This window comes from Cyprinus carpio, chromosome A14 (genome assembly GCF_018340385.1).
Source record: "Cyprinus carpio isolate SPL01 chromosome A14, ASM1834038v1, whole genome shotgun sequence".
In the NCBI taxonomy this organism is placed as follows: domain Eukaryota; kingdom Metazoa; phylum Chordata; class Actinopteri; order Cypriniformes; family Cyprinidae; genus Cyprinus; species Cyprinus carpio.
In genome coordinates this window covers 16,416,914-16,432,329 of record NC_056585.1, presented here as the reverse complement: position 1 = coordinate 16,432,329, position 15,416 = coordinate 16,416,914, and the positions used below count along the sequence as shown (strand labels likewise).

General features: G+C 38.6%; 1 pseudogene; it reads left to right on the top strand.

The window, feature by feature from the left end:
* Positions 1-9,982: 9,982 nt before the first annotated feature.
* Positions 9,983-12,915, top strand: LOC122134076 (annotated as a pseudogene).
* Positions 12,916-15,416: the final 2,501 nt, after the last annotated feature.

The following is a 15,416-nucleotide window of genomic DNA, read 5'->3' as shown; positions in this document are numbered from 1 at the left end:
CACAAAAGAAAATAATCCAATCACTTGTTATTATTTTTGTCATGTCTTTAAGAAACTTTGTATGGTGCTTTCTATGAAAAGAACACAAAATAGTGTTCCTGTGGGTCAGTGGTAGAGCATTGTGTTAACAGTGCAAAAGGTTGTGGGTTCAATCCTAGGAAACACACATACTGGTAAAAATGTATAGTCTGAATGCACTGTAAATCGTTTTGGATAAAAGCTTCTGATAAACATGTACATTATTAAATAGTGCTTTGAAAGTTAAGTTTTTAATTTTTTTTAATGATTTCATTTTGAGTAGCTCAAACTTAACATTACCAATATTCTGTAATGATCCACTGAAGGCAAGTTGTAGTAGAACCCATGTGCAGTTTTTTTAAAAACAGAAAATAACTAAAAAATACAACAAAAAAAAAAATAATATCCCAAAAAACAAGACTGGACTTGACTTGTCTCAAAACATGAACAAGGATTTACCAACAGTGGTTACACAGACAAAGGGCAATGGTAACATGAGGGCTATATGAGACTAATGAGTAAACAAGACACACCTGAGAACTATCAAGACAATAAACCAATGAGAATACAGAACTGAGAAACACGACTTAAACAATCGTTCCCTTACATAGGTCACTTCAATGCTGCGGTGACGTCTCCGTATGGGAACACCCTTTGGTGTGACGAATGTCTGAAGCCCTGTACCATCCCGCCAATCCTATTGGCCAAATAGCGCTTGGCACCGCTTTACGCATGCGTAAGCATAGTATACCTGCATGGCGCGTGCTATATTGCTCAGATTTAATTTCCTTTAGGGAAGCGAATGCAAATTTTCTGTGCCCTAGAAAAGCATCTTGCGTTCTCAGCGACAACTTCTTTGAGCAGTGTTCAACTCCTCTTCGTGGACGCGTTGAGTAATTGGAAATGTAAAGAGCCATGAAGCAGGTTTATCTTGGCAGGGGATGCTCATGGAAGGTGCGTTGTGTGCCTGCATCATGCGCAGGTGGCGCTTAGCGGCCTGTCGACTTGTCCCCACTGTGACAGCCTGCGGCTGAAAGTTCTGCGCTCGGGGTAGAAGTTTTCTTTAAGGTCACCTCCGCATCCAATCACTACCGTGTCGCTTCTGCAGTTGCCAAGGCGCCACATGAGGCAATGGCTTGGGGCGACGTGTGCGACTCGGACCGTGAGGACAGTGCTGTGCTGGAGTTTTCTCCATTTCGCTAACTCTCCCCCACTCGAGTGCAAGAAGTCAGCAGAAACTTTGTGGAGCCAGTTGTTTTCGCCAACGAGGATCTACGGCCCGCCCCAGAAGCCTGCAGTGCAATTTCTTTCAGCTGCGGGCTGTATGACGATGACCTAGGCCCAACCTCAATCTAAGCTGGACGACCGTTTCCTAACTAGTCGTGCACCTGCTCAGCTCTGTAAGCCACTCCCCTTCTTCCCGGACCTCCATCAGGAGGTTTCGGATCCTGGAAGCAGCCGTTTTCGGCGTGCATCACAAACGCAGCAGCCGCGGATTTCGACCACCATCGCTGACATGCCGGGCTGTGGTCATGCAACGATGCCGCCAGTGGAAGAGACTTCAGCTGGACATTTCGCGCCAAACTCAGTCGCAGCTTAGAAGTCTCGCCCCCTCCTCCCGTCGAAGACGTGTTGAGTCACGTCGAGCCTCGTCGGAAAGTCGGCCGTTCGATGGCGGGGATGGTGCCGGTTGAGCGCCACCTTTGGCTCAACCTCACCAATATAAAGGAAAAAGATATGTCTTTTCTTATGCATGCCCGAATCTCCAAGGACGGACTGTTTGGCGATTCAGTCACCGCGGTGGTGGAGAAATTCAGGGCAGCGAAGCCCAGGCCCAGGGAAAAGGAGCGACGTCAGACGCCAGAGGCGCGCTCACGTTCATTGTCTTCACACCGCCAATAGGGCACCCCGCGGGAAGAGCTATCACCTATGGCACCCCCTCGTAAGGATTGGGGTCCTAGGGCTTATACACCGGCGCGCCAGTGGAAAAGGCTGGACCTGAGCTCAGCAGCGAAAACCTCTCGTCCTCAGGCCCCTAGCAGCAGTTCCTGATCCTTCTGCTGTTCGTCAGGGACTGTGCCCTCCACTAGAGAGTGTTGTTGGACCGCTAATGCGCATCCAACCTTCTCACTGCAGTCTCCAGGCTCAAACATACTGTCTCACCGCAGAATGTGACTCGAGCAGCATTGGATAGAGCCGCCATTCCGAGTGCTCCCTCAGACACTCTGTGCACTTCAGCCTTCAAGGTTCGAGGGACTGCCCAAGGGTCTGGCAAAGATGGTCCGTTTATGACGGCCCACAAAACTGGCGCTTCGTTGCTAGCAGCGGGGCCCGATGTGCATCCTGTTGGAATAAATCCTGCCATAAAAACGCTTCAGGATCCTATACAACCTTGACACATGCATTTTCCGTTCTTACGGATGCCGGGAGCTTTCCGTGCTAACGCATGCGGAGACATCAGAGCCACAGACGGAGGTCTTGAGGCCATTAAAGCATTTTCGAGCCGCATGGGAATGCTTGCCCCGGCATTCTGCAATGGGTACTATGCACAATTCGTTACGGATACACCATTCAGTTTTGAAAAGGCCAGCCTCCTTTCTGTGGGATTTTTCTCACAATCGTGAGTTCAAAAGAAACCACAGTGCTGCGTCAAGAGGTGTCATCTCTGCTGAGAAAAGGGGCTATAGAAAAAGTACACCCCTCTCAGACGGAATCAGGTTTTTACAGCTGATATTTTGTTGTGCCCAAAAAAGATGGCGGCTAATTGCCAATATTGGATTTACGCCGTTTGAACCTTGCAATCAGAACGAGCAAATTCAAGATGCTGACTGTGAAATCTATTCTGTCTTAGATTCAATGGTGGACAAAAAGCCAAAGGATTTCACCCCGTTGTTATCCGCATAGAACGATTTCGGTGACACGGAGGTGTGTTCTGATGTAAAAGACCTGGACGTTGCCAAATTTGATGATATGATGATGATAAGATGATAAATACAGCTTTCGTATGGAATCAAACAGCAAGCACATTGAGTGTCTTGTTCATCATATTTATTTTCATATAAAAGCAACAGAACTGAAATTATATCATGTTTATTAGCAATATTTTAAAAGTACTGCTACATTGTCAAGCTGTTGTACCCCAAAAGATACAATTTTGGCCCCTTTTTTCTGTGTGGCCTGGATGAGTGTGAGATTTCCCGGCCTAAAATTGAGTCCCAGTCCGGCCCTGATGCAAACTGTTGGACACTGCTATTATTATTATTATTATTATTATTATTATTATTATTATTATTATTATTATTATTATTATTATTATAATTATACAATATCAGTGCATCAGATTATTTTTAAATTATAATGTTATAGAATTTTGATTTCATACAGCCAAAAAATGTCAAGAGCTTTAGAAGTTGCACACACCAAAATCTTGTTTTTTGGGGCAGATACAGACTTGATGTCTTTGTACACTATTTATGAAATGTGCATGGTTGTTTTCAATAAGAGAAATGGATAAAAATGAATTATATGAAATCCTCTATAGCAGGCTTCAACAGTATTTGTGGTATAAACCTTATCAAACAGATTATTAAAGCAGGGTCCTATAATAGAAAACATACCATGGTTAGCAGCTGCAAAAAATATGTGCACATACGCCATTGAATATATATGACTGATCAATAAGGAATAGATCCCGTCTACTTTACAAGATCTAATTTCTCTTATTTGTTATTTATACCCAATTACACCTTTCCCTACCCTTTCAGTCTCTCTTTCTCCCTTTATATCCCTCTCTCCTCATAAGTTTTCCCTAACATTTGATAGATCGCAATTAGATATCTTTGTAACATCCAGAAAGAGTTGTTACTCAATCCTGCAGTTTTACATTTCGGTTCTGTCATCAGTAAATTGCATCCTCTCCACTCCCCTCACCCTGAGTTCACTGTGTCTGACGTACAAATACTCCCGTTTTTTACTCCTCTTTCATTTTCCGTTACTGAGCTTTCTCTTCCTCCCTGACTGAGTGTAGCTCTTTATACATATATTATACATCAGTTGAAGTTGACAGAAAGAGAAAAGATTTCATGCTATAATCATGGAATCTGCTTAAGTATCAAGTTTAGGATAAACTGAGCAGAGTAGGTACTGTATGTTGGGAAATACATTTCAATGTACTGATCAGATCTAGAAAGATTAATGTTGAAATAAGACAGGGACCACAAATGTGGGCATATAAACTTTATGCAGTGAGGTCACCATGGTTTATGTCCCATACAAATTTGCAATGAGATTGTATCTGAAGGTATTGAATTTTTTTTTTTTTAATAAATCCTATTACTGCCACACCACATAACTTGGCATAATCCCAAATTAATTGCATTCTAGGAATTTTAAGTAAAACATATTTAAAGGTTCTAGTGTAAATTAACATATTTCACATTTCAGTCACACGTATGCAACTTTAATAAAATTTTCACTTATTAAATTTTTCTGCTTAGACATGTTGAAAGGTTGTTTAAAAGTAAGCTTCCATATTACTTCAATAACAGAATCATAAGAAATAGAGGTTGATTGTTGTGGCATCAGATAAGAACAGATCCAGGTTTAGGGAATATAAAATACAGTTTGTACAGTATAAAAACCATTTGGCCTATGGAGAGTCCCTGTAAACCACATACAGTGTATATTTGTGCGTGTGTGTTTGTGAGAGAGAGAGATTTCATATAAATCCTTTGTTGCTTTTTTACTGCTGATACAGAAACCCTTATCTTACCAATCCAATGCACTTTAGAATACAGCCTGCAACTCAGACAGAAAAGGGCAAACTAAAGATAAGGAGAGAGGTATCGGATGGATAGAGTGTCACCTCCTGAATGTTAGAAGGCCAAAAAGCAGACACGGTATCCTTCAGTCTTACTTTGCCCTCCTGGATAAAACACACCTGGGCAGGGAGAAGGATGACATTCTGTGGACTTGTACAGAGGAGCAGATGCTAGAGTCTGACAGAGAGAGAGAGAGAGAGAGGCATCAGTATAGACTGAAAGATGTAGAAAAGCAGAAAGAGGTTAAATTGATTTCTTTTGGTTTTTTAAAGAACATTTACCACATTTGCCACATCTTGCTAATTCAGCTTGAGTTACTGAAAACAGTTCTGAAAAATTCACAGAGAGTAACAATTGTAATTGCACGGAAGAAACTTCAGATAGGCCCATACTGGGAGGGGTAAAACAGGTGTTGTCTTACTGTGTGTGTGTGTGAGAGAGAGAGAGAGAAAGAAGAGGAAGAGAAAGAGAGAGCGTGCCATTGTTGCAGGGATGTTCATGATTATTCGAGAAGGATCAGCAGGAGGGGCAGGTAGTACTGGCGGCATGAGCGCTCCACCAGAGAGAACAGCCAAACAGGTAGAGTTGTGCTTCTATGTGCATTTTATAGACATTTGTCTTTAAAATATTCAGTTCTTAATATAATCTGCTTAAAAGGCAAAGTGAGTCATTTTGTAATGGTTTCCTTTATTCCAGCTTAATATGCACAGACAACTATACCTAAACCATTGTAGGATTGATTTCCATGTAAACTGTAAACTCTGACACCATCATGAGCATTGCCCTGGGTTTTTTCTTTCCTTTTTTGAGTGCACTGACCAGTCTGGCACAATAACATAAATTTGGGGGTGGGGCCATCTGTTTGTCCAACCAATAGAAGACAGAGGAAATTTGTTCAGTTAACCTTTTTGAAAACAATCATTATTTTTGCAGTGCAGCTGTAGACTGAAATTACACTTAACTGTTAAGATTAAAGTTTAATATGTAATTTTGCTGGATGATTAGTAAAATGATTTGTTGTGAAGCATGATATTTATATCATCAACATTACAGTCCAATTTGATTGGCTGAAGGGCCAAGTCACACTATCTTGTCTTGTTCATCATATTTGTTTTCATATAAAAGCAACAGAACTGAACTGATATCATGTTTAGTGTCAGAAGTGTCCGTTTTGACTGCGCGTTATTTCACCTCCTCCCTTCACTGCAGCCCATACTCTCACCTAAATTTCAGGCGAGGCTAGGCACATTTCAAACGAGTCTACTCTGATCAAACCTTATGTGTCCTTCACTCCCATTATGCAGATTATAATTGCAATTATGGTTATAATTAGCTATGTAAATGTCCCCAGTTGCTGATTAATCATCAGCTTGGTTTTAGGATGTCTGACCCTCCTGTGTCTTCTGACAGGTCCAGGCCGCAATCAAGAAGAAAGTGGAGAAACAGAGAAAGCAAGTTGAAATGGGTGTGGTGGAGGTATTTAACAGTAATTCAAGACCTAAAATGGGACAGAAAAAGAATCAGCCCCTCCATCCACCCAGCAGAAATGGAGATGGTGAGGAGGAAGATGAGGAGGAGCCTGTTGAGACTGGGGAACAGAAGGAGAAGGAGAAGGAGGAACTCAGCCTCAGACCCATCGTGGATTCTGTTTTTGGCCAAGTAAGAGCACACAATTCATATCACATATGCCAACACATGCTGCCATTCCATGCCCTTCTACCTAAAGCAGTCTCACTGTGATCCAAAACTACCTTTTTTTTACATTCTTTGTTGTGTTATTATAACCAAAACTGCTTATATACTTAATAGAACTAGAGTGGCTATACATCAAACTACTGAAGGCCCATACCCGGTCTTTAGTCTGATGGGTATTCCTTGTCCCTGCTCTGTTTGCTAACTATGTTGATACATGATACATGATACAGACGATCCCTTGTTGAGCTCTGCCAACTCATTTATTTTCTATTTTAAGTGACACTCACTATAAGAGTAACTGTTGATCACAGACTTGAAAATCTTGAAGCTCAGAGTCAGACCCAATATTTTTTTTGATTAAATGTTATCATATCTCTTATGATATTTGACTAGGCAAGGCAAGGCATTTTTTTTCTAAAGCACATTTAAAACAGTCTAAAAACGTAAAACAATCAAATACACACTAAAAGAAAATACAATACAACAAAACAGATAGACTTGCAAGAGAACACCCTGATTAATAAAATTACATTGATCCAAAAGCCAGAGATAAAAGATATGTTTTCAGCAAAGATTTAAAACACTCAACATCGGATGAAAGTCTAATGTGTAGCGGCAGATCGTTCCACAATCGTGGAGCCGCAACAGAGAAAGCACAATCTCCTTTTAGCTGTGTATTTCACCTGTATGGTACCCTTGGATAAATCTAATTGTGAATGCAATGTAAAAATGTTTTCAAAAACAAAGCATCATGTTATCTAGGTGTAGTTTAAGTGATTTTTTCAAGTCAAAATTTTATTTAAAATAATTTCACTGTAGCAAAGTCAAGCTGATAAAGTAACAGTGCTATTTTAGTGTTATTAGTGTTAGTGTTATTTTAGTATCATTCATTTTTTAGTTTTATTTTAGTAATTTTGTGATTTGGTTTTGTCAGTTTTATTGGTTTTTATCAAGCATCACTAATTCAGGTTTAGTTTTTTTATTTTTAGTTTAAAGTTAAACTTACTGTAGTTTTAGTTATACTTCAGTTAGTTACAGCATTTCTATCTTTTGTTTACTTGTTTTGGTTATTTAATTTTATTTCATATTTTAGTTTTAGATAATGGTAATAACTATCATTTAGTTTACTATTCAGTCATATTTTTAATTGAATGAAACCAGTTAATTTAGATTTACCACATGAAGTAAATATTTTTGGTTGCCTGGCAAAACATTTTCTTTTTTCTACAGTACATGCTTTTTAATATATTATGTTAATGTTCTGGGTGTCCCAGAGCGACTTAACTTCATTAGCAGATAGGTGGTTAGGTGACGGTCAGGCATGAGATAACAGGTTAAGGAGCTGTCCTAACAAGCACATCTGTCCCCTTGTGGTTCACCCGCTCATGACCTGGTCTTAGCCTTGTGGTGTTGCATTCCCACACTAGGATAACCTTGCATCCAGTGCTAATCACTTGATATTGAGCTTGAATCACCAGCAGTGAGCACACAAGAAACCCAATCTTGCCCACTCACCTTTCTGGAAGAGGGATCATTGCTTGTATTGTCATAATTATTTAATTGGCTTGGAGACATAGATAGCTACATGCTAATTTAGATGATGCATTCACTGAGTCATTGCCTAAGCCGTGTATTAACGTTAGATTTGTATTTACAATTTACATTTGCACAGTAATTACCATTAGAGCATTCACTGAAACTCTATCCATTAGTTTAAGTCACCTAAGAATGAGTATTGTTAGATAAGGATTAACACATAGTTTAGGTTGACTAGTCTGACATCTTGTTATCTTTAAGTCAATGAATAAAGCAGGAGATTTGAACTGGATATGTGAGTTTACACCCAAACGAAAGGGAAAGCAAAAAAAAAAAAAGGAAAAATAATTTTATTTAAAAAAAAATCAATAAAAAAATAAATCAACACCACACAAAACATATTATGGCAGTCTTCAAAAACAAGTCTCTCAAACTACTGAGAGGTTTTATCTATCATCTCGGGCCAGTTGAACCGTGGGAACAAATTAAGGTGTTTTTTAAAACCATGCATGAATTTTAATAGATTCTATATAGCTATTAACAAAGTTTTAAAGATAGTAGTTTAGGAAAGGAGCTTTGAAACAATTTGATGCCATGGACACCCAAAATAGATGATTGTGAAGCATCCACTTTCTAAAACATATAGGCATATTTAGATTTTCATATACATGTAAAGACCCACTTGTGATGTGTGTTATAAATACAACTTTTAATTTGTAAAATTAAATCAACATTTTAAATATTAAAAATAGGTTTTATTATTTTATACAATATAAATCAAAGATTTTGCAGACTGACAGTACCTCCTAGTGGCCACTACTTTACTGTCCTGACATGTCTCTCTGTCACTACACACTCACTACACAAACACAGCTGGGACTCCAGTCCCACAATGCACTGCTGCTCATAGAGTGACCTCGTCTGATTTGATTCCTAATCTTTTTGTGTTGGCTTAAATTCCTCCTCATACACACCACACTTGTGTCCATGATGGTTATTATTATACACTATATTATACAATAAATAGTAGCATTCATCTATTTGTTGAACTTTTTTTTAAAACAACAAACCATATTGTTGGCACAGAAAAACATTTTAATACTTGAACATGTATTTGTGTGGATTAGAGTAGATTATGGTTCTGACAGGCTGGAAACACAGGGCAATGTCACTGGGTTTTACTAAAATATGAGTGCGGATTAAACAGCAAGTCTCTGTTTATCTGCTCAAAGGTGTGTTCTGATTAGTCCATGATTATCACACACACACATTTTAACCCTCGGTGTTGAAAAGACGTAATCAATTTCTTTTTTTAAACCTCCTGTATTCTTCATCTTCGTCATACTAATTTTACAAGCTAAGAACGATTTCTTAGTGGTCTACTTATAATGGCTGAAATATCTGAGACAACTAATAAAAATGATCGCAAATATATTCTGACTACAACAATTTGAGTAAATTGTTCAGCTGAAAAATTTACATGAATTTCAGAATGTCTTAGTATTTGCTTTGTCTTTGTTTTGCTTTAAAAATGGACTCCACAGGTTTGGCTAAAGCCTGATGATCATGTTCGCCAGCAATAATTTAATGATATTTTAATGTTGAGCAATACAGTGTGAATTAAATTTACAGTTATTTTGCACAATATGTACTTCAAACTCTCTGAAAAAGAAAAATATTATCAAAATGGATAAATATCGCAGATTGACGACCACTGCCGTATTATTTGTTTCTCCTCGAATCTCCTTGTTCTCTTTTTCTCCCTCTCTGTACATCATCCCATGGCTCTTCGACTTTAATCTGAAATAGAAAGGGGGATTAAAAAAGCTTCTCATTTTCTCGTCTAATTCTCACCCTCCCTTACCACCCCCTCCTACTCCGCATCCCTATCTTTCAGCTTGCAAATGAAATCCTTTGCATGGGACTGCAATCTGTGAGGAAAGTGAGTGGATAGGGAAGAGAGGGAGAGACTTGGAGATTGATTTAGCGAGATATGAAGATTACAAGAATAGGTAAAAGTATGCTTGGTTTATGAAACAGTATTATTTGTATTTTGCTTTTGCTTTGTCGGATAGTTATAAGAGAAAGGCTGAGATGAGAAAGAACGCAAAGGTTTATAGATACATTTGTTGTCCACTCGATAAATTAATTATATAAAAAAGGCAGAAGAGGAGAGGTGGGAATCTTCACTGAGGACTAAGGCATGGGAAACTGCACCAAACCATCAATGAAAAGCAAAATTAAGAAGGTAAGATAAACATATTTAAAGGTCAGGGCCTATATATCGGGGGTCTGTGTGTTTGTGTTATTATAATATTTTAATTAAGTGTGGGAGAGGAATCCATACTTCAAAACTTAGATCTAGTGTAAAGATAGTAATCAGTATTTCATTAAAATTATAATACTTCAGTATTTTAAGGACATGTCAAACAAATTTGACTAAAAGCGTGCTTAATTAGATTATTTCTCAAGTAAAATGTGGCCCCACCCTAAGGTGTGGCAGAGGGTAAAGGGGCCGGGGTCCGTAGTGCCAGGGCCCCGCCCACTTGGAGAAGCAGATGGAGAAAATGAAGTAACTTCTGAGTTTAAGGGGCCTCTGAAATGCACTAGTCCCAAAACTGCACCATGCTGCATAACATCGTGTGGACCAGCATGCATCTTCCTAAGACAGGGCTTCGCAAAGTCACAGCTTCGTATGTACTATGAAAACTGAAAACACAGTGTCTCAGCATCTACATTCTCCCCTTCATTCATCCAAAGAGATCATCAGAGCCTATGTTCAGCCGTGTTTCTCATCATCGTTGTGAATCAATCCACATTTTCAACTCCCTCCTCTAGTGTGTTGTAAAGATCATGCGGACAGTTGAAAAAAAGTAATTCTTTATACAACCTCAAAGTTGTTAAAAAAGCTGTTTTGCAGGTTTGTTAGGTTCAACGCATAGTTTTGCTGCCATAAAAAGTATGCTACCACTCAATAGTTTGGGGAACAGTATGATTTTATCTCATACCTCTTGGAACAGTTGCTTCTCTGGTCCTCAAACTGAGTGGCTTTTCTTCATTTTTTACATAAACATATCTGTTTAACGCTGAATGAATGACACTGGCATATTATTTGCACCCATATTTTGACATTTTATTCATCACAAAAACATCTATCTGAATTAAAAATTAAGCAGCAGCAACGCTTTTCAACTGATATTACTGTAATATTTATATATAAATTATAATTGTATTTATAAAAAATGTCTCTTGTTGAGATGAATGACACATCTTAACAATGCTTTGTATTAAAAAGACATGAGGATACTCAGTTAACTAAAGGATTTAGCACTGGATTTGTGGCATATCTGTTATCCACTACAGTTTATATGAATGCATGTGTGTGTGTGTGTGTGTGGTGTGTGTGTGGGTGTGTGTTTTGGTGTGTGTGTGTGTACTATATGGGTATTGGGTATTTATACATAAAGCTGTAAATGGAAAAGAGAATCATCTGTGAGATTTTCTCATATGGCACTCTCTGGACAATGAGATTTGCCGTCTTTCTCTTGCGTTCTCCTCTCAGTTAAACCCCAAATCCTCCTTATCTCCTATCAGGCAACTTCACTGTGTAATCTTAGTGACCTACCCATTTCACTTACCAGTCCTCAATACGCATTTTTGCCCACTTTCTCATTTCGCACATCCCCACCCATGTGTTTTGTTTGAGTCTATTTTGATGATTCAGAGAGAGATAATGTCAAACAGAGACATGTCTTCAAATGCAATCTGTGTTTACTAACATCTTTCTTTATGTTTCTTATTTACCAGGACAGGGAACTGCGGCCAGAAAGGAGATAGAAGGTATTCACAGTAAACCACACACCTCACATAAGAGTCAGATCGGTGTTATAAACACCTGTTTATGCATTTCATCACCTCTCTCCTTGTGTTCATGCAGAACTAAGAGAAGCCTTTAAAGAGTTTGATAGGAACAAAGGCTACATCAACTGCAGAGACCTGGGGAGAATGCATGCGGGACGATGGGTACCATCCAACAGAGATGGAACTCTTGAACTGAGTCCCCACAAATAAGTGAGTTAACATCATCCTTCAGAGAGCATTTATGATCTGTGTGCCTTCATCCAACCATTATTGTACTGTATTATAGTTTAAATGTCTGAGACCATGAAATTTGTTTTAATTTTGAAAACATATTTATAATAATAATTATAAGAAATATGTAATAAATTAACATTAAATTTAGAAAATATATAATAGTTTGAAGTAATATATTCCTGTATTTTATAGGTGGGGGTAAAATTGACTTTGAGGACTTTGTGGAACTCATGGGCCACAAAATGCTGGCAGAGACAGCAGACATGATTGGAGTCAAAGGAGGCTGAGAGATGCCCTTTAAAGAGGTAAACAACACTCACTTAACGTACTGTGCTAACAGCACCAGTCATGGCCTTAACTGACAAATTCCTGCTGCAGTTTGACTCCAATGGAGATGGGCAAATCAGCATCACAGAACTGAGAGAAGCCATGAAGAAGCTAATGGGTTGAGCAGCTAAATTCCAGGGATATTGACGATATACTTTTGTGATGCTGACCTCAACGGGGACGGACTTGTTGATTTTGAAGGTAAAGGAATGATGGACAAATAATGACATCTTTCTTAACATTTTCAGTTTACCTCACTGAATATTCTTTTCGGTTTACTTTTTTGTTTTGTTCTTCCTCACTCAATTTTCCAGAGTTTGTGAGGATGATGTCACGCTGACGAAAGCCACACAGAGAGACTTTATTTTCATCATGAGACTCTAAGAGGGACATATGGTGCAGCAATCTGAATGTTTTCGATAGCCTATGCCTCAAGAGATACAATTTGTAAAAAATGATTTTTTCATTTTATTTATTAAATAGCATTATTAAGCAAAAGAGCAGTGTCCTCATTTCAACAGAGTAATGTTGTAATGTTATTTCAAATATATATTTGTCTGATTACAAGTGTATTGAATTGTATAGTGTTAAATTTATATATATATATATATATATATATATATATATAATATATATATATATATATATAAACATTTGTGGGATTACAGTGGTTTGTAAATTACTTGTTTATGCCTCTTCTTCTTAAAATTACAATGTTTTATCTAATACTTTTTTTTTTTTTTTTTGGTCTGCAAAGGTCCAGAAATGGTAATGTGGCGTTCCAGTTTTACTTCATTGGTATCGTCTGACTGAGGGTTGTTGAGATCCACTGACAGACTTTAGCTTTTCTTTTGTTTGTTTGGGCACACCTTACCGGACCCTTGGGCGTTTTGACGTCTGACTTGTCTTTCTTTCTTGGTAGAAACGAGTGTTCCCTGCTTACGTTACTTGTATCATATGACTCTGAACTCGGACAGAACGGTAAGCTATATGACAGACAGAAGTGCACTTCTTTTCAGTGTATTTAAAAGAAATGTAATCAAACACGTCATTTTGCATCGTTTTTGGACCACGCTTCAGTTTTAGAAACACTTCAACGATTTATAAATAGAATTGGTGGAGTGCTTTATGTTTGATGGCTCATATTTTTTACGTAATTACAAGAATGCATGAGGTGGCCTACGTGGATGTAGGCTATGCTATGGCTTTTTTTAAGCTCACAACATGAGCGTCCTTGAACTTTGTTTTTTTATTACAGAAAACCCTATAGAAGGCGCTCTGTCTGTATAGGCTACTTTTCTCTCTCTTTACCATCACAACTTTGACTGGGCCATTCAAACCAGCGATGACAGGTTGGTGTACGTGTCTCTCCAGCAGCGGTCTGGAACATTTTTCAGAATAATACCAGACAGTCATAAACTGTATTATAGCGTAGGCTATTACAAACTTGAAAATGCCCATTGATGATTTAAAAATAGACTAGCAGAATTTTTTTTTTTTTTTTGACCATTCTACATTTAAAGGGTACTGCTGTTTTATTCGCCTGTATTAGTTAAACGAATGACTTTTATTTGATATACTTGAGCCCTATATAGATCAGTGATGTAAACTCATCACGCGCGTTCTAATTCAGTGCGCGTGGAAATACCGCGCCATCTTCTGGCTGGAGTCTTAAAAAAAAACAATGTTTTCGCTCACGTGCTGTTTCATGAAAAGACACAATTCAAAGTTTTATTTAACCTAAATCTAATCAGTATTCAGTCTATATTTATTCAGTTAGATGCCAGTAATTGAACGGGGGTCCACCGGCCGGCTCCAGAGATTTTTTTGTTAAGGAGCTACAAACACCAGTGCAACAGTTCAGACGGTGATGCTAAAAACGAATTAAATTGAAAGTAATGAACGCCTAAGCTTCAGCTATCTAAATAGCATGCCACTTTTTTATACACAGCAGCTTCGAAAAAGGCATAGTTCCTGCTTTTTTTTCTGTGGTATTAACTTCTCATGACCACTGTTAATAAGGTAATATAACTTCCTTATGCCAACTGCCAACTATAACACACACTATTAATACATTTATGAAATGCACGCATAAGCAGACAGAGAGAAAAGTAGGTTTTTTTTTCTTTTGAATGATGAAGTGAATGAATTTATGCATTTAAGTGCTTTGTTGTGTATTGCTGTAACAGTGCGCTTTACAATCCTTTGGGGGATCTCTCCTCTTTTTGTTATTATTTTATTATTATTATTATTATTGTAAGCCTACAGCAAGTAAACTGACATTATATTTCACAAATGCACCATTTTCCCCTTCCTATTACTGCAAGTTGCATTGCGAGTCTCCTGATTTTTATTGACAGCATGATTATATGACAGATTCACAAAGACAAAAGTTTGGTATCAAGCTTTTAGCATTTTATTCAAAAGATGACCAGGATTCTGTACAGCAGGCAAAGGGAGATGTCTAGGGCACAGGAGCTTTCCTCTCCTCATCCCTTTAATCTCTTCCCTCTCTCCTTTCCATCCTCCCTGGGGAAAGGGGGATTTGAGCCGCCGGGAAAAGACACGATGACAAAAAATTAAATTATGGAAGGAAAAAAAAGACGCCATGCAGGAGAGAAAAGAGAGGAGGAGGGGAACGGAGGAAGAGGGAAGTGTTTTTATTGGTGTCTCCGTCCCAAACAGAGACACTCAGAGGCCTGGGAGAATCACAGGCACCGCTGGGCTTTAACAGCTTGACAGACCCAGACTGCAATGTGAGTCCAGGGGAGTCTGAGGTCACCCCCGAAAACATCTGCCCCTTCATAACGTACAACACAGGTGAAGATGCAGCCTCTCAGACGTCTCTCCTCCTCTCCTTCCTCTTGTGCCCCTCTCCCTCTGCTGCTACAACTCTCTTCGCTCTTCCTCTCCTGGTCTGGCTCC